This window comes from Chinchilla lanigera, unplaced genomic scaffold, assembly GCF_000276665.1.
Source record: "Chinchilla lanigera isolate Chin_1 unplaced genomic scaffold, ChiLan1.0 scaffold00035, whole genome shotgun sequence".
NCBI classification, from domain to species: domain Eukaryota; kingdom Metazoa; phylum Chordata; class Mammalia; order Rodentia; family Chinchillidae; genus Chinchilla; species Chinchilla lanigera.
In genome coordinates this window covers 11,972,788-11,993,631 of record NW_004955436.1, presented here as the reverse complement: position 1 = coordinate 11,993,631, position 20,844 = coordinate 11,972,788, and the positions used below count along the sequence as shown (strand labels likewise).

Genomic DNA, 20,844 nt, shown 5'->3' with positions numbered 1-20,844 from the left:
GAAGCTGTGAGTCAGAGAACACCTTCCATCCGTTCATCCTTCAAGCTCTCCACGTTAAGTACTTTATCACACTAATGAAGGCTGACTACAGCTAAGAGGTAGCCTGCCTGCAGGTACAGAGAAGGGGTCCTGGTATTCATTCTATGGATATCAGGCAGTTACTGGAGTATTTTAAAAGCATAGCATATGCTAGAAACTTTACTATGATAGATACATGGGATACGGATGAAAGACTAGAGACAGGTCAAAACAGAAGCACCCTCGGCACAGGTCAAAGACAAATATCAAGGGCCTAAAACACGATAAATGCCGTAGGAAAGTAAGGGGAACTCAGTTAAGAAATGTGAACAGTGAACCTGAAGCCAATTAAATTAGGGGACGATGTGGAGGGAAGAGTGGAGGAAAATAAGAGGAAACAATGGCTAAAAATGCTTAAAATTTAATTAAAACCATAAACCTTCAAATCAAGAAGCTTGGGGAGTTCCAGGTACAAGGAGGGTGAAAAAACAAGCCACACCAAGGAAAAAATAAGCCAAAGGAAAAAGAATGCATTTTATACCAAGGAAAAGAATGACCAGAGACACACTCATGAGAAGCAATGCAAGATAAAAATACAACATTTTGATACATTATAAGAAAAACAACAGGTAACATAAAATTTTTAAGCCCTCTAAAATATTATATTTCAGAAATGATGGTGAGACTTTTTCAGATACACAAGGGCTGAGTAAATTCACACCAGCTGGCCAGCACTAGAAGAAATGTTAAAGGAAAATTCTTATGGAGAATGAAAATTACACCAGAGGGAAACTTAGGTGTAGTCAAAGACAAGACCATAACTAAGAACTGTGCATAAGTAGGTAAAAATAAAAGACCTTCCTCCTTCCCTTCCTTCCTTCCTCCCTCCCTTCCTTCCTTGTCTCCCTCCCTCCTCCTCTTCCCTCCCTCTTTCTCTCTCTCTCCTTCTTTCTTTCTTTGAGACAGTATTTCACTACATAGCACAGGATGGCCTTGAACCTGAGGTGATCCTTCAGGAAGGATTACAAGTATGTGCTGCCACACCTGACCTTTTTCTCATTCTTATTTTCTTTAAAGGAGAACTGTTTTAAATAGGGTTTATAAAAATATGTAGAAATAAAATACATGGTAACAATACCCCAAAGACTGGGAAGGGAAACAAGTTCCTATGTTAAACACAAAGTAGCATAATATTACTTGAAGACAGAAGATGTGTATTTGAAAACTCTATAGCAACCACTACAGTAAAAATTAAAAAGAGGAATAGCAAATAAGCCAAGTATGGAGATAAGCTAGAATTATACAACTTAATACAAAATAAGGAGTAGGGCCTTGCTGTACTGCTCTCTGCTACAGCAAGGCCCTGAGCTTGATCCCCAGAGCAACACACAGACACACAGACACACACACACATGTCCTTGCATGCACACACACACACATGCATGCACACACACACACATGCCCACACACAGGCAGTAAGGGAAGAGGAACACAGAATAGGACAAATAGAAAGCAACTAGCAAAGTAGGGGATTTAAACTCACCCACACTGATAATCATATAAAACATAAAATGGTATACACTCACAACTAAAAGTCAGATTGTTTATTTAAATTAAAACACTCAACTATGGTGTCTACCTTCAAACATAAAAAATTCCACTTCAAACAAAGATATGGAGAGGTTAAAGGAAAGGAAAAGGGTGCAAACAGATAATGCCACTACTAATCAAAAGAAAGCTAGAGAATCAGTATCAAAGTAGATTACAGAAAAAAGAACATTATTTAGGAGAGACTGTATATAAGAAAGTCAACTCATCAAGAGCCTATAACATTTCTAGGGGCTGGGGATGTAGCTCAACGGCACAGCGCCTGCCTGGCAAGTGCAATGTCGTGAGTTCGATTCCCAGAACCAGAAAAAAATTAAAAAACCAAAAGAAAAAAGAAAAAAGCCTATAACATTTCTAGATGTGTATTACCTTAGCCTGTGCTGTGCTGCTATAACAGAATAGTGCAGACTCGGTAACCTATAAAGAACACGCAAGCAAACTTCTGTGTGGAACTGCACCTTGTCACCCTCGGTAATTAGCACATGCCTGGTTGTAAGGATGAATCTCTGCTCTCCTGTTTTAAGACACATCTCAACTGCAGTATCTGTAATCTCTCCCAGCTGCAGGCCTCAGCCTCTCAGTTGCTTTCCTTCTGAATCAGATTTTTCTGTTGCTCAGTATCAAAATATTTCCATAAAATAGACGGGTGGTTTCTGAGCACGAATGAGACACAGATCAGTTTTTTGACGTTTCTCCCTCACTGTATCAGACATATCATCTGCTCCAGTCTGCTCAAACTATAAACTAAATTGTCATCCAGCACGATGATTGACAACTGAGCACTATCACTCTGTTGTTGAAATCTAGCTCAGAGGGACACTGTGCTCACCGTGGTTTGCTCTGCTCACTGTTTTGCCTGGTATTATGTGTAGTCTCCCACCTGATGTTCCACAGCATCAACTGCGCTCTATTATATAGAAACCATAGTGCTTCCCTCCCTGAATTTTAGTTTCTGTATTTGCTCAGGTTGGAACATGCGGACTTTTCAACAGCTCTGACTTGTTGCTCTAGGCCACTCTGGGTCACACCATGCAGAATGGATTCAGATGCAATTCTGAGTCGTGAGAAGAGAGGCTGACATTCCAAACACAAGTTCTGGTCCACAGCAGTATCAACAGAAGCACAGCAATCACTAAAAAATTTTTTCATGACAAAGAAGAAACGCAATTTCAAACATGTCACAAGCATAAATTTTCAGATAATCATGTTTTTCACTGGCAGAAAAACAAGGAGGCTGAAAAATGAAGCACCGCGTAGCATCTTGAAATTACTGTGTGCATGTAATTATTGTCATCTATTTTAAGAGAATAGCATGACTAGCTGGAATTCATTTTCACTTATGTGGCCAACACACCTGCTCGTGATAACACCCTTTTCTTTCTAGGCTGATTCTCTAGCCTAGTTGATTCAAGCAGAAATAAAAGCTCCTTTCCTGTTCTAAAAGCTATGTGCACCAAGGTAGGTCAGCAAAATCAATATTGCCACCAATCTAAGTGAAATAAATCATCAATGGCAAATGTCACTTTACCCCTTTTTAAGCAATAGGGACACATTCAGATCCAGAGGAACCAAGGACTGAATTCCCACAATGCTTGGTTACTAACAGTAATAACAGGAATAGATTCTTCCATTCATTTGATCACACTTTACACTTTTCAAAGTGCTTTTGGAAACAGTATACATGATATACCTCATGAAATAAAATAAATTTTATGTTTCCCTTCTTACAATGAAGAAAAATGAGACCCCAGAGGTTACATAAATTATAAAATCATACAGCAGTGGTTATGGGAATAAGTTGTCCTCTCACTAGAAATCAGTAAACCAGGACACTCAATCCCAGAACAATACTCATTCTTACCGTGGGAAAAAGAAGATACAAATGAAAAACCAGATAATTTAATGATTGATTGATTGCTTGATTGATTGATTGCAAAATGGAAACATTTAGAAGATTTCACTCCCAAAATTTCAATACAAAATAATGACTACTGGTTAATACTACATAATTTCTTCCGTTTTTCCTTCCACAGACATCCCTTGAGCATCCTCTACTTGTGACACACATTGTGCTGTGAAACCAGAAATGAGTCCAACATGACCCTGCCTTCAGGAAACCTGTAATTCACTTAGCGGAATAGTAAAAAATATCATGATGCTCTGAAGTAAAGATGTACAACATAGAGTGGGTACACAAGTAAAGACTGGTTGAGTCTACCCAGGAATAAGTCTAAAACTGTGTCATGTAAGAAGTGATGGTTGAGTCAGAGCTTGTAAAATGAGTAGGTATTTCTCAGGTGGGCCAGGGCAATAATGGCATGACAGGGAAGTGGCAGCAGCTTGGCCTGTTTGAGTAATGGCAAAACCTGTTCTAGTAGAAAGTGATAGCTGAGGTGAGAGGAGGAGAGTGATGAGGCTGGAAATGTATGCAGAGGGAGAGACAGAGGCTCCCGGAAGACCTACACACAAATGTGTACATCATTTATTTTTTCAACATCTATTATTAGTCAAATTACACTTCCATATTCTGAGATATACATAAATATTGAGGCTTATTTTCAAGAAATGGCTTATTTCAATTTATGAGATATAGTATTAATGAAAACTCAACTATTAGAACAATGCTAAGGTTTACAAATGTAAGTATGGGTCAATGCATATACCTATTGTTTAAATAGGTGACACCTCAGATGAGCCACTGACCACGAATTTTCTTAATTTTGTTTTAGGTTTGATGCAAATAAGTAGTCATTAAGTTTAAAAAGAGTGACTGAAACATAAGCATGACTATAAATATTTTAAAAATCACAGAATGGAGCATGTTATTCCAGACCACTGAGACACTCAGGCAAGCAGAGTGCAAGTCTGAGCCCAGCCTGAGCAGGTTGGTGACTAGCAAGACACTGTCTCAGAACTAGAGATGCAGCTCAGTGCAAAGACCTGAGCTCAATCCCAGCACCAAACAATCAATAAGATGAAAATATATTTAAACAATTTCTGAATAACACCTTAAAAATTTCTTTAAACTTAGCGCTCTTAAACTCTTTCTGGATAAGTGTATAAAATGTATTTCACTTTGCAAATTTTTAATATAATTATTCAGCAGCAAACACCGAAAATAAGTTAAACTGCCACTGGTTTTTGTTTCATTTTTGATAACTACTAAACCCCAATTTTTAAAGTGTGACTATGACAATCTAGATAAACAAAAAATTTGGTCAATAAATTTTTTATGATCAATCTGTGAACAAATCCAACTGGGAATTATAAAAAAAAAAGACAATAATAATGAATCCAATAGAGAATGTGTGATGCTAAGGAGAACTTCAAGATTAGATGATTACTCAGTAAAATGAACCCAAGACAAGGAAATCACCCAACACCATCTTTTCTGGGCACATAAAGAAATGAATAAAGAAACAGCAAACTTAAAAACCTAAAGCCTTGTGAACCCATAAACTTACTGCTTTAGTTTTAGGAGTAATGATTATAGAAAGGAATTTATAATATATTTTTCTTTTCTCTGAAAATTTAGTGGATGCTATACACAAACATGAAGTACCTTTAAAGTTCTTTGGGGGAGATAGCAATTGTTCCTAAAGGATTCTAAATATGTGAAACTTTACTGAAGAACCTAAGCAAGTATTTAAACTTGTTCCACAATCCCCTGGTAGTGTGCCCTGTACACTAATTTGGTCAACCAGTTGCTATTTGTTCCTTGAGTCCTTGTTCTGTAAGTAGGGAAGAACTGTGCCGGTCAAAGGAGTTTCAGAGGTTAGGAAAACATTAACAAGTGTGGTGCCAGGGTGCACAAAAAACAGACTGGCTTCCTCTACTCCAAAAGCAAGCTTGATTTCTCTGGGAAAGCAGGGTATGAGAAAGATACCAGAAAAAGACCAGAGATACTCTTGGATGCGTCCCCCTATAACATCTCTGTTCATTCCTGAGGAACAGACCAGAGCCTCACCCGCTCCTGCTACTCAGAGGTCTGGAGGCTAAGGAATCATGATCCTTGATCATCAGCTCTTCCTGTCATCCTGCACATTGAAACAAAACTCTGCATACTCCTATTTTCCAACACAAAACATTTTATTATGCATGGTAACTGTCTGATTGATCCTCTTATCATCATCATCATCCTATCTTGTACCAAGCATCTGTTAGGTGTCTTGTTTCTTTTTCTCGCACAATTAAGCAAAAAGTTTACAATTAATACCACCATTCTATATATAAGAAAGGCAAGAATGAAAAAATCCAGATTTGCCCAAGTCTGTGCAACTAAAACTAACAAATTTGGACTTAAATTTAGATCTATGTGGATCCAAAACATCACACTTGAGTCATGATTCCATGATGTTTTCCATACCTGACAGTAATATCTATCTATGATATCTTCTATAATATTTCACTGTAAAATAAGAATTCTAACCAGAAAATATCTATACTGCTTCCTCTATAGTTACAAAGCTAGAATCCCTGGGCTGGATTCCTAACTCCCCGACTCCCTAGCTGTGAAAAATGTTCAGTGCGACTATGGGCCACTTCCTTTATCTTCAACCAGAGAAAACAGTAGTTTTTTTTTTTTTTTTTAACTACAGGACTTTTATGAAAGAGTAATACAAAACACCTAGCACAGTGCTTAGTTTATAACTGAGGACTATTTCTTGAAACAATGTTAGAGTAACTGCAAGCCTGAATTTTATGCATTGCTCTATGCAACTTATATTTGTATACCTTTGCAACTAAATGATGTCCCATCACAGGTAAAGGGAAGAGCTACTGCTAATGAATCCTGCGTAAAAGGCTTCTAGCTGACATAAGAACAGGCTGCACCTGAAGTAGTGTGATGCACAGATGGTTTTAGGTTTCTAGATGCACCAAACTGAAACGTGTGGTGTTGAAAAAAACAATCACATCAAGCTCAGTTTATACGCAACTTTCGAAGAAACACCTACTTCAGAATGCGTGCGATGCCCTTGTGGAGAACGCCGCATCGCTTACTCTCTCAGCTTTGCTCTCGGCTTCCTCACAATCATAACACACTCGAAACACAGGGCTTCTTCTAGGCATTCACTCATTTTTTATGTCAAAGCCTCAAAAGATGTGATATAATGAATAGCAGAAAATACAGCAAAAGGTACACAGTAATTGACAAAGTGAAAATCAGGACCAACTGATACCACAGATTACAGCAGCATGTACAGAACAGAGGGAAATGCGGATTATAGAGGGGCAGATCCTAACAGCAATGAACTGGGTTCCCAACTTCCCAGGACTCGGAGTGAAAGAGGAAGCACAGCTACTCTCAGCATCAAGAGTCCAAAGAGCACATCAGGATCCTCCCGGGTCAGACGGCTGCTCCACTGCTGCGCTGGGCTCCATCTGCGGGCCACGTCTGCCCCAAAGCCCTTGACCATCTTCCTGAGTGGGCAAATCACCCACTCCCCTCTGCCCCTCAGGATGCCCGTCCTCTCACACCCTGATGCCCCCAAGGAGCTGCCGAGCCAGAGCCACCACTGGCCCAGATGATACGGCAGGTGAATCGTTTACAAATGCTCTGTCCTGAACGAAGACACTTCATTGTTTCTTTTTTTTAAATGGAAAAAAATAAGACAAAATTTCATAACAAAATAATAGGAGAATAACAATAGTCAATACGCTGTATATTGTTATCTTCAAAGTGGCTACTCAGAGTACCAGTATGGGCGTAAAAGATGCTCCAAATGGTATTAGCACAAACCTTCCTTTTCAATGAACTATGAGAAACTGGAATAGAACTATCTTGTATTTGTTTCTTCCTTTTCCCTTCCTTCCTTTCCCCCTTTCCCCACCCTACTTCCTCTTTCCTTTTGAACAATTTCTTCCCTTTCACAGTATCTATTGTTCATTTTGGTCATTATTTACTCTCAGTTTCTCACACCAGGGAGACAATATGATGTTTACACATGTTAGTCTGACTTATTTCACTTATGAGTATCGTCTCATGTTGCACTTATTTACTTTAAAAAAAAAATCAGACCCCCTCCCAAATTCAAAGACCCCATGTAAAAATGGGCATCTGAGATAAATACACACTTCTCAGATGAAGAAATACAAACAGCAAATAAATATATGAAAACACGTTCAACTTCACTGCTTCTTTTTTAAATGTCCTCTACATAATGCTCTCGTGAGTACACGAAGGCCCTTTATGCTGTAATCCAGAGGTGGCAATGTCTTTGAATCCATAGTTCAGTGCCCTTGCAGGTCGGACAGCTTACAACCTGAGTATGGCAATCTTATGCACAGGACGGAGAGAGGAACATATTCTACTCAAACGTGCACCAGTAGGCACGTCCCTGAAACTGCTGGATGCTGTATCCCTATCACTGGGAGAAGCCGGAGAGGGTGATAACACAGCTCCTGTTAGAAGCCACTGCCCTCATCACCTTATTCACTAACCCATCCATAGATCAGAACCCAACGAAGACCACCATCAATGGAATCAGTGTTCATGTCCCCAAAATACACAGCATGAGTAAGACCACAGAACACATTCCCACCAAACTTGAAAAGAATAAATTGTTTTTAAACAATGTTCATACACTGTGGATAGATTAGATTTTAAATATTTTGTTCTTTTTAAGTCTGTTAAACTGATCTGAGTGAGGGTTTTCCATGGGACTCTTTTAAAGAATTTGAATTACCATTCCATACCTGGTTTTTCAAACTCTTTCTTTTGAAATGATCATAATTTTATACATTTTTTTTTGTTTGTTTTTTTCCAGTACCGGGAATCGAACTCACGACTTTGCGCTTGCCAGGTGGGCACTGTGCCACTGAGCTAAATCCCCAGCCCCAATTTTATACATTTTTTAAACATTTGTAGAATTCTATAGTAAAAAAAAACAGTTCCCTAACAAGGTTATTATTTTTGTCACCAAAGAAATAAGAAACAGAAATTGTCATCAATTAAAGGTTTACTCTGGAACAAAGAAAGTAAGCTGATATTAAGCACAGCCAACAACTCCATGCTGGCTACTAAACTACTGTCTCGGTTCCGGCTCCACCCTTCCTTACCCACATTTATGATTGTGGGGCTGGGGCTGAGCAAACTCACTTCTTTGCCAGCTGGATCTGTGCAGTTCTGCCAAGGGAGAGAGCTAGGAGTACACTGGCTGCATGCACAAGGGAAAAGGAACCTGCCCTCGTGATCTGCTCACTGTTCCCAACGTTCTTCCCTCCAGCTGCGGCACCTGGCTCCAGAATGCCCTCGTGATCTGCTCACTGTTCCCAACGTTCTTCCCTCCAGCTGCGGCACCTGGCTCCAGAAGCGGCACCTGGCTCCAGAAGCGGTGAATCCAGATTTCGTTCTTCCCCTGCCTTTTACAGCCAGCCTCACCGCATGCCCTTAGAGATAACAGCAAAGCTGGCTGGCACTCCATCCTCAGAGGCTGTAAACCTAGCTTCAAGGGTCCCTTGTCTGTGTCCCTGGGGCACTTCCTTGAGGGCAGGAACCCTTCTCAAAGGTCCAACTCTCCACTATGTAGGACCCTTCCCTTGCACAGATTATCCCAGCCTGAAAGTTACTACCCTCAGCATCTCCTTTTGACCCTTCATTCTTCTAGAATCTTCTTAACTAATTCCTTAAATTAAATTCTCTCTGTTAAAATAACTCATGTAGTTTCTGCTTTCTGGGCTGGACCCTAACTGATGTGAACTGTTTCTGTATTTCCCCCACACAGTGTTTTAATTAGAGTGTATCTGGCCTGGATGAAAGAAACAAAGGGTATAAAGTTAAGGGCAGCTACAAGGTTGAAGTTTTTATCAGACAAACTGCATACTTTATGAATTTTCTCATAAAATAATTTTTATATTATGCTTTCTAATTTAATATTCAAATTGCATGTGGTCTTACCTATATACTTTTATGTTCTATCAAACCTACAAATTTGTAAGTCTAACTTTACATTGAGAGTAGGTTACATACATACAGTACTGGGCACACAGTGGCATCTCAATGAATTTTTATCTTCACTTTACCATATTAGGAAAAAATTTTTTAAAATAAATCTAAATGTGAACATAATGCTTTCAGTAGTGGTTTGGATCAAAAATGTCGCATGTGTTCAGAGTTGGGGCTTGGAATGCAACTGTGTTGTGGTTACTAACCTCATCAATGAGCTGATCCTGGATAGATGGATGGATTACTAGGAAGTGGCCCCCCCCAGAGGAAGTAGGTCACTGAGAGGTACTTTGAAGGGTATCTTTTCTCTGGCTCCTTTCTGCTCTCTGTTTCCTGGCACCCTGAGGTAAGCTTCTCCAACATGGTGTTTTGTTATTATCTTTATGCCTTGCCTAAAAACAAGTTTTATCTTTATGCCTAGGCCTAAAAACAACAAAGCCAGAGAACCATGGACTGTACCCTCTGAAACTACAAGCCAAAATACACCTTTCTTTCTTTAAATTGTATGAGTCAATATTTTATCCCAGCAACACAAAGATAACTAACACACTTGTATAAAAAGTTCACTTATAAAAACAGGGGGCTGGGGATTTAGCTCAGTGGCACAGCGCCTGCCTGGCAAGCGCAAGGCCATGAGTTCGATTGCCAGTACTGGGAAAAAAAAACAAAAAAACAAAACAAAACAAACATAGGGCAGGTAACACACCTTAGATTGTTATTCTAGGATTCACTGATAATTAACTGAAGCTATTTCTACTCCAAGTTCTACTACCAGCATTATATGTGATGCACAGATTGTACAACAACATACCTAGGTGAGGGCCCAAATTTGTATTTTGCACCACTATTTTAAACAACATTTTTGATCCTAAAGGTGCTGATTAAAAAAATCATTTAAAAGTTATTCTAAATCATGAACTAAGAAAAAAAAAAACGTATCTTTTCGGTCTTCTATTTAAGAAAGATATGGTGGCTTAAAATAGTTTGAAAATTCTGCCTTACACATCCTCTTTAGGCAACATATTATGAATTATTAAGGTGAAATTTTATATGGATAACTTCAAGACTCCATTATTTTTATTGTTTAAAACAAAAATTATTCCAAACATCACTAGCATATTACTGGGTTAATAAATCTTTACCAACTGAGTTCTAAGGGAACTAAAAGAAAAAATGTTAAAACTAACATCCACTGTCCCAAGTCTGTCTCCTGTTAACCATACAGAACAACTCTTTTCTCTTCCACATTAGAAGATCAGTAAAGACAAGGAATTTTTTTTCCTTCTGTCATCCTAGCCAAGCTTTCTTCCTGTGATGTGATTTCCAGACTGTGCTTCACTCTGGCTTCCCTAAGGACACATTTGGGTTGCCAGAGCTCTAGAAACGTTTGACCACCATAAAGCTAGCTAGAGAGCCTTAGATGCACAAATTATCTGCTTGCCAGTTTACTAGGCATTGCAAACATCACTTAGAACACTGACCTTACAGCTAACTTTAGCTGAACATTTGAAATGCTTACAAAGTGTGAATTTCATTTTTGCTCCATAAGAGTCACATATGACACATCCAGTTGAAGCTTAATGTCATTCACGTGGCAAATGCTGACAACAACCATGTGAGCACGAAGAGTGGGGGCTGGGGTTGGTTTTTGAGATGGATAACTAGAAGTGGGTCACCCTGCTCCACCTGCTTCCTTCTCCCCTCTCCCAATAGCATTCCTAACTGGTGGGCTCCATTTCTCTTGGGAATAGGAAACCTCTCCTTTTACTCCAAGTATCTTGTTTGTACATCACTATCTCCTTGGTACTATAATCTTTTCATACACATTTCTTATGTTTATAAATGTCCTTGACTATATTCTTAAGTTTTAAGGGAAGTGTGTAAAAACAAAAATTATAAGCTTCAAATACCTTTGATTTAGCTTATAATAAAATTAACACATGTCCTAGTTAGCAAAGAATTTAAGTTCAAACTACACTTATTCTTTCTTTTCTCATCATGTAATTCAGGTTCTGTCCATGGCCACTTGCCATCGGCAAAGAACTTTCCTATGCAATGGAAAGATTTGTTTTCACACTTCTCAGGTCTGTTAACTTACAACTTTGGCATTATGAATGCTTCACTTGCTAAAACATGTGCTGTAGAAACTGTATTTGTTCATGTCAAGTTGTAAACCCTGCCTGTGATAGGACCTTGTGATAATCGCAATCTTGGTGGTCATTAACTCGCTCTCACTAGACTTAATGACTTAGCTATCAAACTTCCCAAGTCTGTAAGGGTGTGGCTTCACTTGTTAGACTGAAAGCACTAAAGTCCTTTCCTTTGGCTTCTTCTGTTCAGAACATAACAAACCTTAGGATCCAGCACATTTTTCATTAAGAAGTCAAGGAAAAAAATAGAGACCATATGTTCTTTCCCATTGTATCTTCCAGAACACCTGGTTCAGAGCCTTCCGAATGTGACAAGTGCCACAATACTAATTGACGTACGTGGAAACATTCTCTGCAGCAGTTCTCACATAGGGCTAAATTTCACTGCAACTGAAGTAGAACGTGAAGGTTCAAAAGAAATCAGAGAACTTTCACTTTTTCACTAAATTTGGTAATATTTGTTCCAGGATATAAATTGGAGCTTGGCATACAATAAACTCAGGTGATTATCTTTTTCTGCAACAATTAGAATGTATTAATTGTGTAACCATAGTAACTTCAGATGTCAGAATGGGGTTTTTTTCTACTTATGTACATTCAGAATCCCTCAGAATCACATCCAAAGGCTCTGGCTCCAGATGCAAAAGCTTAACCCAACCAAGTTTAAGCAAAGAAAAGGAGTGGATTTACTGCTTTGTGGAGGACAGAATTCTTATACATGGTTCAACTCAGATGGTAAAATGTTATTAAGAGTATCTCTTCTCTCTCCTTCCCTAGGCTCTTCTGTTTGGTGCCGGCTTCGTGACCTTCTATCCAATCTTAAGGAAGACTGTGGTTGACTTTGCTTGGACCCCACGTCTTTCCTAGCACAGAAAGCAAGGCATTATGATAGCTGAGACCCAAGAAAAGGGGGAGAGAGTCCCCCAAAAGAACAGATGCTATGAATATTAATTCTGTAACCTACTCAACAATTCAAGTCTCCTAAGTTCTTGATTTCCCCTGCTGGGTAAGATGGAAATGAAAACACAGTTCTATCAGGCTGACTTCCAAGGTGCCCCTGGTTGTGCAATTAACATACTCTTTATGTGTTACAGAAAAATCATATTTACTGAATCTATTTTATGCTAAGCAAGTGTCATCTTATGAATGTAAGTCTTTCATGACAGATATTTCTTCAGATGAAGGGAATGAAGCTTAGAGAAGTTAAATAGTAAACCTTCGAACCACAACTATAAACTGAGTCTGTTTGTCTCCAAAACCTACTTTTCTACCACACAGCACTAGAGTGTTTTAAGTTTTTTAGTGATGGGTTTCTGAAGTTTGTGGATGAAAGCTCAAAGAACATGTTAAGCATGGCCAAAATTAAACAGATCTACAGGAAGTGATTTATCACCTACCCACAAAGAGTTTTACCAGCCTTAGCCTAATGGCTCAGATTCCTCCGTTAGACATTATTTTGGGCTAGGTTGTCACTGCCATTACTATACATATGGGACAGCTCACAGCAACCAATAGCTGCTCCAGGAGCTAGAACATTCCTACAGCCTGGGAACATCCAGCATTTGATGGAAGAATCCAGGCAAACTCTCAAATAGTGTGAGAACAACAAAGGATACAGTTACCAAATAGCCTGTGAATTAACAAGAGGATACCAGGGAGATAAAATAAGAGTAACTACTAGCATTTGCTCTTCTATTTCTATATTTAACTTTAGAAACAAACCTCCTGGGTATACATTATTTAATAAGGGAAAAATCTAATCTTTATTGACTAACACTCAATGTTTTTCACTGCACAACATCCCTACTGCCCCCACAATATGGCCCAGAGAGATCTCATGCAAAAAGTTGTCTCAAGTTACCCAGTCTTGCAGGCTACACTCTTCAGAAGGAGCCACACACACTGAGCAACCTGGGATCCGGGCCTCCTGCCAGCTTCTGTCCCCATAATGGCCCTGGAGGACTTTGTAACTGACAGAGTCCCCTACTCCTCTGGCTTCCAGAAACTTCCCCTTTGAAATAGGCAGCCGGAGAACGTATATTTTCTGACAATTACATTTCATAATCAGTTTTGAAAATAGTCCTGGCACAGAGAAAATGTCCAGTAAATTAAGGGGCAAGGAAAGAACAGCATCTTACTTACATTACTCATTCTTTTATTCCCTAGACTTGTAGCTCTAAGAGGCAAGTGGGAAAAGCAATAAACTTTCAAAATCGTAGTTCACAGTTCACGACTAGGAAATTCTGCCCTGTGGTAGGCTATTTATACTGACCTTCTCTCATACTGGTACCTGACAGGAAGCATGCTTGATTGACAGGAATTTGGCACATGCCGCCCCCTGGTAAGATACGGTTAGGGTCTGGTGCAACCAACACAGGCCTATCATGTGTGTCCTAATGTGGGGTGCTGGAAACCCTTGTGATAACACAGAGCAGAGAGAAGATAATCATGAGGCTGGTATATCTTATGTGCAGAAGACAAGAGCAAAAAGTATAAAGCATCAAGATTTCTAGGAAGCATTCTAGAGAATTAGCAAATCTAAATACAGTTTCCCTGAGTATAACTGAAAAATCAATATTAAGGTAATTATGATACAAAAATATCTAGATGTCCCCCCAAAGCCTCATGTATTCATAGGTGGCGTTTTTGAGAGGTGACTGGCTCACAGGAGTGTGACACTGAATGAGTCCTCTGAGTGTATTAGCAAATTCTGGGTGTGGGTGATGGATTTATTGAAGAAGGAAGACCTACCCTGGGTGTGGGTAGCACCAACCAATAGGCTTGCTGTCTGGATGGAATAAAAAGGGAAAGAAGGAAGGCTCACTACCTCCTGTCTTCCCTGCCATGGACTATTACCCCTCTGCCATTCCACCCTGCTTTGGAGCCAGCCAACTATGGACTGAAACCTTGACAAAGACTATCACCCAAAATAAACCTTTCCTCCTTCAACTTGTGGGTGTTGGCTATTTTGTACCAGCAACGAGAACATATTCATCAGATATGAAATCCAAACTGCATACCTCAACTTATATATTAATGTAATACCATCAAATTCTAAGCCATCAGATATTATCTTAAGATTTGACTTATATTTACAAAATGAATACTATAAATGGTCCTGGCAAGAAACCTCACTCACGAAGACTTAATTGAAATGTTTTTCATGTATAAAACTGTGTCTTGTTAAAAAAATTATCCTCATATTTTGTTTTCAGCATCACAGAGCACCAGAGAGGAGCTAATGGAGAAGAGAGTCTCATTTGGGGCTGGCCCCTTCCCCCTTAAGCCCTAGGAGTGAGTGGTTTCCCTGGACTATGCTTGGACATGTCCAGGGACCAGGGATTGAACACCTCAGGAAGCAGTTCCATTCACCTACTTTCTTCTATATAAGAGTGTAGTGCTTCAAAATGGAAATATATGCAGTAAGAAAAGAGAAAGGAAAATAATTTCTACATCATTATAGAGGTGTCTACTCAGCTGCTAAGTTTTCATTCGAGGTTTATTTGGTGAGATGGATAAACCGCAGCGGCCAGCACGCCTATGCACTGACTGTTCACAGATGCTGCTTTCAGGTAACTCACCAGGAGAAATTAGGTAATTCAAAGAAAAGACTCCTATATGAGATTTCAGCACTAATTCCACTGGGGTGGAGGCAAGCTCAGTGCTGGAGTTCTTCCCTACCATGTACAACACCCTGGATTCAATTTTCAGCACTGCCAAAAAACAAAATGAAGAACCCCATTTCAGAACAGCTATCTATTTGTTATTCCTACAGTATCTAGTTATTTTTAATGTCAAGAATGTTCCTATATGGGAACAGAAAGAGCCTCATCTTCCAAGAAACATGCATTTATTTTCAGCATATTCTAGTTAGTATAGTTTTTAAAAATGCAGTTTGGAGAAATGTTCAACTGCTTAGATTCGACCAGAAATGGCCTCTCTGCTTTGTGCTCCTTTCGCTGATATAGAAGCCACGCAGAGCTCTGCTGCACACCACGATTCACCCCACTATCAAGATTTCCAGCTAAGCATTCAATTAATACTCCATATGAACAACTGGCTGATTAAAAAAATCATTCTGTTCATTATCAATAGATTAAAACAGTAACATCGATAAATTGAACCAAATTTAACTAAATTATAGTTCTTTCTATCTACCAGCACCAGCACCAGCACCACCACCACCAAAGGCCAAAGCAGGGGACACAGTGGGACAGGAGAGGGGTCTCTTGCGTCTTACCACTTGGCCAGGTGGGTACATCCTTGCTGTATCTCTGTAGGACTGCGGAGGACGAGCTTTCCAACTCACCTGTGTTTTGAGAAGGACACCCACAGATTTAAACTTTCACCAAAAGCCTGCTGAACTCTCAGGGAGCTGAGCTCCTCCCTGGAAGAGCACCCCAGAGCCCCGGCCCTTTACAAGAGCATTACCAGAGAGCGGGTCCTCGGGTGGTCTTGTTCTCTGCTCCTAATGGGGTCTCACAGAGCACGTGACTCACAGTAGGCCAGTGAGGGGCCCACCGAGAGGGGACACAAACGGAACTAGGACCCAGAGTTACTGTACAAACCAGTAACAAGATCAGAACAATGCTGGCCTCCCCCAAATGTCCTGTGGGTTCTGCTGGACATCACCCACACAAAACGTATGGACTGGATGTCTCCAGTTAGTGTGAACTGCTATGCTTCCTGAGGCCTGCTGAACAGGAACTCTTTGTAGCTTTCTAAAACGCCCCTAGATAAGTACTGCTAGGCATGTATTACTAGCAGGATAGTAGTGCCTGGCCTAGAACCCTCTCTTAGACCACCCTGTAGCAGAGCAATGAAACAGCATCAGGAGGCAGTTAAAATATGTGTACACATGTGCAAGGGGCGTGTGAACGGAGTGTGCAGATTAGGAGGGGGAAAAAAAACACTGAAATACCCACAATCAAAAGGAGAAGGCAGAATGATGAGGAAAGAATGTGGAAGACCTGGTGCACAGAGGGGAGGGGGGAGGGGCACAAAGCACTGGGTCTATCCTCAGCACTCCTGCGCTACAACTTCACTTCAGACACCATGTCCTGCCTTCCTTCATCTTCTCCGTGAGAGTTTGGAGTTATGGAATTACACTGATGAGAACTTCTCATCCATCAGTACATCAATTAGTGTTAGGAAGCATTGAGTGTAAAACACAGGACTTTTGAACAGACCCAGGTAAGAGGGAGAGAAAAGAGCAATTCCCCGCCGCAGTGACATTCGACTTCCTCAGACAGAGCCAAGAACATTGCTGGCAAACAGAAGACATGGAGCAGAAGGAAAGCAAGCGCTCCACAGGAAAACCTCAAGCAGAACAGGAAGGAAAGAGATAAGGGAAGAATTCTGTATCCCTGCATCTGTCCATGCTAAGCATTTTTAGATAGGGTGGTCCTCCAAAAAATGAAATCAATCCACCAAAATCTCCAGGATCTACAAATAAATCATTCTGACAATTATCTATAAAGTTCTGGACTGCCAAACGGATGCCAACGCCTGTTGTTAGAAAGTGAGCAATGGAGCTGTGAGGTCATCTCAGGTTGTGAGACCCAAACTGTCACACACTGTACAGTATCCTTTTCACAAATAAAATCAAAGCACAGCTTATTGGCTCTTGTTCACAATCAAACATTCCAAAGTCTCCCAACGCTGATTCCAGAGCATTCCCGAAAGACTGACTGTAAAAACTGACTTATTCCCCAAGTGGGTAGCACAGAATATGTATTAATTTTTTTAAAAACCTATCCCTGGCCAGTTTCCTAAGGAAGAAGCAGCAGGAAATACAAGCCAGATGTGGGTCTGTGAGTATCTGAAGTAGATACCAAGAAATTCTGCGGACCTATTTAAATTAAAATTAAGCGCTGGCATAACAGATCTACAGCTGCAGATTTAGCACGTGTGCTGGAAACATTTTGTTTAAAAGGAAGTAAAAATTCTGTATTGGGGGGAACTAATATAAGGCAAATTCTTTTCAGCACTCTAGTTAAAATGCCAGTAGCCTCTTTAACACAGCTGAAAGGTAAGTGAAAATAGCATAAGACAATGATAAAAAATTTTCAGTGCAAATATCACCACTTTTAAGTTCTGTGTTCCGAGCTGGAAGCAGATGTGGAATCTGCCTGACACTGAATTTAAAATATTCAATGAGGTTTTTGCCCATTTAGGGTGATCTTACAGTTCCACCTGAATCCCTTCCGTGAAGAACAAAGCAGAGGACACACGAAAATCTCTGCAAATGTATAATATCCGTCATTTTGAAACCAGCATTACCTCCCTGCATGTTGTGACTGAGAACTGCTTTGAAAATATGCCAGTTCCAGAGAAAAAATACGAAGTCTGGCTTGTTCAGTGTATCAAATTGAAGGCAGTAATTTAAAGAAACTCAGAACTAAACTCTGACTTTAGATCATGTGAAGAAAATCGGCAAAATAAAAAATGAGTTTTCAGTATTTTGCACTGTTCACATAGCCTGTGGGCTGAGTTACTGTAGTTTGAGAGTTAATTCAAAATTAAACCCCTACCATTAGAAATGCACATTTAAAAACCATAGCTGATTATTCTGCTGTCTTTCCCGTAAGAAAATCCAAAACTACCCCAGAAGACAACCACGCGCAACAGTCAAGCCCCTAGCACACAGCACACATTGCACTTACAGATCTTTCTCTCCTCTCTCGAGAAGGGGAAGCAGCAAAGCTGGCCCATGGCCCCGGCGGTCCCTCCCGGGCTTCCTCTCGGCTAGCAGCACTGCAGCCGCCCGCGCCCTGCGCGCACCCTGCCCGATCGAGATCCACGGCAAGGCGCGGGGGCGGCGCAGAGCGCGGAGCCCGAGCTCGCCGGCTGCGCAGCGAGGGAGCGCGGGGCAGGCTCCTCCTCCTCCCGGCTCCGCGGCGCGATCGCCGCTCCGGGCTGGCACCGGGAAGACGTGGTCGTGTGCTGCCGAACTCGTACGCAGCTGCGAGGCGGCCCTGGAGGGGCACCACGTGCTCCGTGGGCTCCCTCCACGCGCCTTGGGAAGGCAGCAGAAAGCCCACAACGAGTCCTTTCGCCCACCACAAAGGCAATAATTGCACGTGGAAATGTCCACCAGGCGGAAATGTTTTCTGTCTGCTTTCTTTTATGCCCAGATTTCTGTGTGTCTCCTGCAAGGGGAAGCCACCAGAAGCCTGGAAACGCTCCCTGCACGAAGTGCCATTAACTACTCAAGAAACTGCACAAACAATAGCCCTGATCCAGACCAGGGGAGAGGGTGCTGTCCAATGTCACCGCGCTTTAAAGTTAAAGAAAGGAGCATCTGCTTTGTGAAACACTGCCTTGTTCCCACACTAAAGCATTAATCAACACTCCACATTTTGAAATTGTAGCACCAATGCACAATTGCCTCGGAAATTCCTCAAAACTAGATGTATTACTGAGAAAAAGATCAGGCACCGTTTTGAACGAAGCCACAGTGCTGGAACAGATTCAGAAGCAACAGAACTAATTGCAAAACACTTCATGATATGGTGTCATGGATTTTGTGTAATTGTTTAAAATCCGTTATTGAAATACAGAGCAGCCTCACTTTATGCCTCTGTAGGAATGAAAAGAATGGAAAATGTTCTTAGGGTCACGAATTCCATCCAAATTCTTCCTTCATTTCTGCTTCCTAGCTAGGTGCACACACCTATTCATTCACCAGGAAGGAGAGGTAAAGAGAACTTCAAGTGGTACTGCACAGAAACCTGCTTTTGCACATGCCCAAAGAGAGCACAGCTTTGAAAAATAAAATCATTAAATTTACAAATTCTAGATGCTGCATTAAAAAAACAAAAACAAAAACAAAAACAAACAAACAAACAAAAAACCTGCTGGGCATGGTAGCACAGGCCCATAATCCCAACACTCCCAGAGGCTGAGGCAGGAGGATAGCAAGTTTGAGCTCCAGCCTGGGTAACTTGAGGATTTAGCAAGACCCTGTCTCAAAAAATTGGGCTGGCGAGGTAGTTCAGTGGTATAGCACTTGCCTGGCACACACAAAGCCCGAGTTTAATCCCCAGCCCTGCAAAAAAGAAAAAAAAAAAAAGAACCAGGATGGGGGTGGTATTTGAGGATATAGCTCAGTGTGAAGGCTGAATCCTTAGCACCTCAAAACACATGCACACATACACAGTGAAGAAGTCAGCAAGCACGGCATACACTTTCAATGGCATTTCTTCCCAGAAAGATAGAATTTTGATAATTAGGGTTTGATAAACATGTCAAAGAACACTGTAGAGTGTATCAAGTAAAGTGTTTCTGTGGCTCATGGGTACATTAATAAACACTTTAATTTCCCAAGATTAGAAACATTGTGAAGATTTATATAATAAAAAGCAAATATTTGTTCAATGAAACTAGCAGGTCTAGCCACATGAGTAAAGCCAGCAACTGAAATATTACCTTTCCTTAAATGGCCTTCCCTTTTGCACACTATTTAAATGTAAACATAATGATTATTTTGTTTTGATTTAAAGTAAGCATGCCATTCATTACATAATGAATAATGTCTTTAAATTTATTTAGTCTTTATTTCTTAGCAGTGCTAGAGATTGAAGCCGGACCTTTGTTGTGAACTACACCTGTAGCCCTGTCTTGGTTTTTATTTTGAGACAGGGCCTTGCTAAGTTGCCCAAGTGGGACTCAAATACGCTATTCTCCTGCCTCAGCTTCCCAGAGCGCTGTGATTACAGGAGTGTGCCACCATACCTGGCAAGCGCTGTAATTTTTAATTCAAATTCCATTATCAAAACCAGTCTTGTTTCTTCACAGCTTATCAGCCCGCAAATTAATAGCTATTTTAAACTCTTCCATTATTCCCTCTCCCATTCACCATTACATGAGCGAATGAATATAGGTATACATTTTCAAATATAAAATAAGATTTTTATATGAATGTAAAATAGTCTTAGCAATAATGTAAGCCTCATTAATATCATATCAAAAGCAAATAAAAGGCCTATGATCCTAGGAAAGGTAAAAGCAGAATCCGGAATACACTCAGAACACGGGGGAAGTACCACAGAATGGGGGCCTCCACTGAGATATTGCCATGCCCAGCGGGGGACACTGGACAAGCCCTCTGCCCTCCTCGAT

The 20,844-nt window shown here is 40.6% G+C and overlaps 1 protein-coding gene and 1 long non-coding RNA gene across 2 annotated transcripts in view; both read right to left on the bottom strand.

Annotated features, from left to right (window-relative positions):
- Akap7 (A kinase (PRKA) anchor protein 7) overlaps window positions 1-20,844 on the bottom strand; it is a gene marked incomplete in the record, with an annotated part of 118,829 nt that overhangs the window by 9,037 nt on the left and 88,948 nt on the right.
- On the bottom strand, window positions 15,305-18,404 carry LOC106149055. Its single transcript, XR_001234987.1, has 3 exons — window positions 18,387-18,404; window positions 15,962-16,030; window positions 15,305-15,434 (listed from the first exon to the last, which is right to left on the bottom strand). It is a non-coding gene; the product is annotated as an uncharacterized LOC106149055 (long non-coding RNA).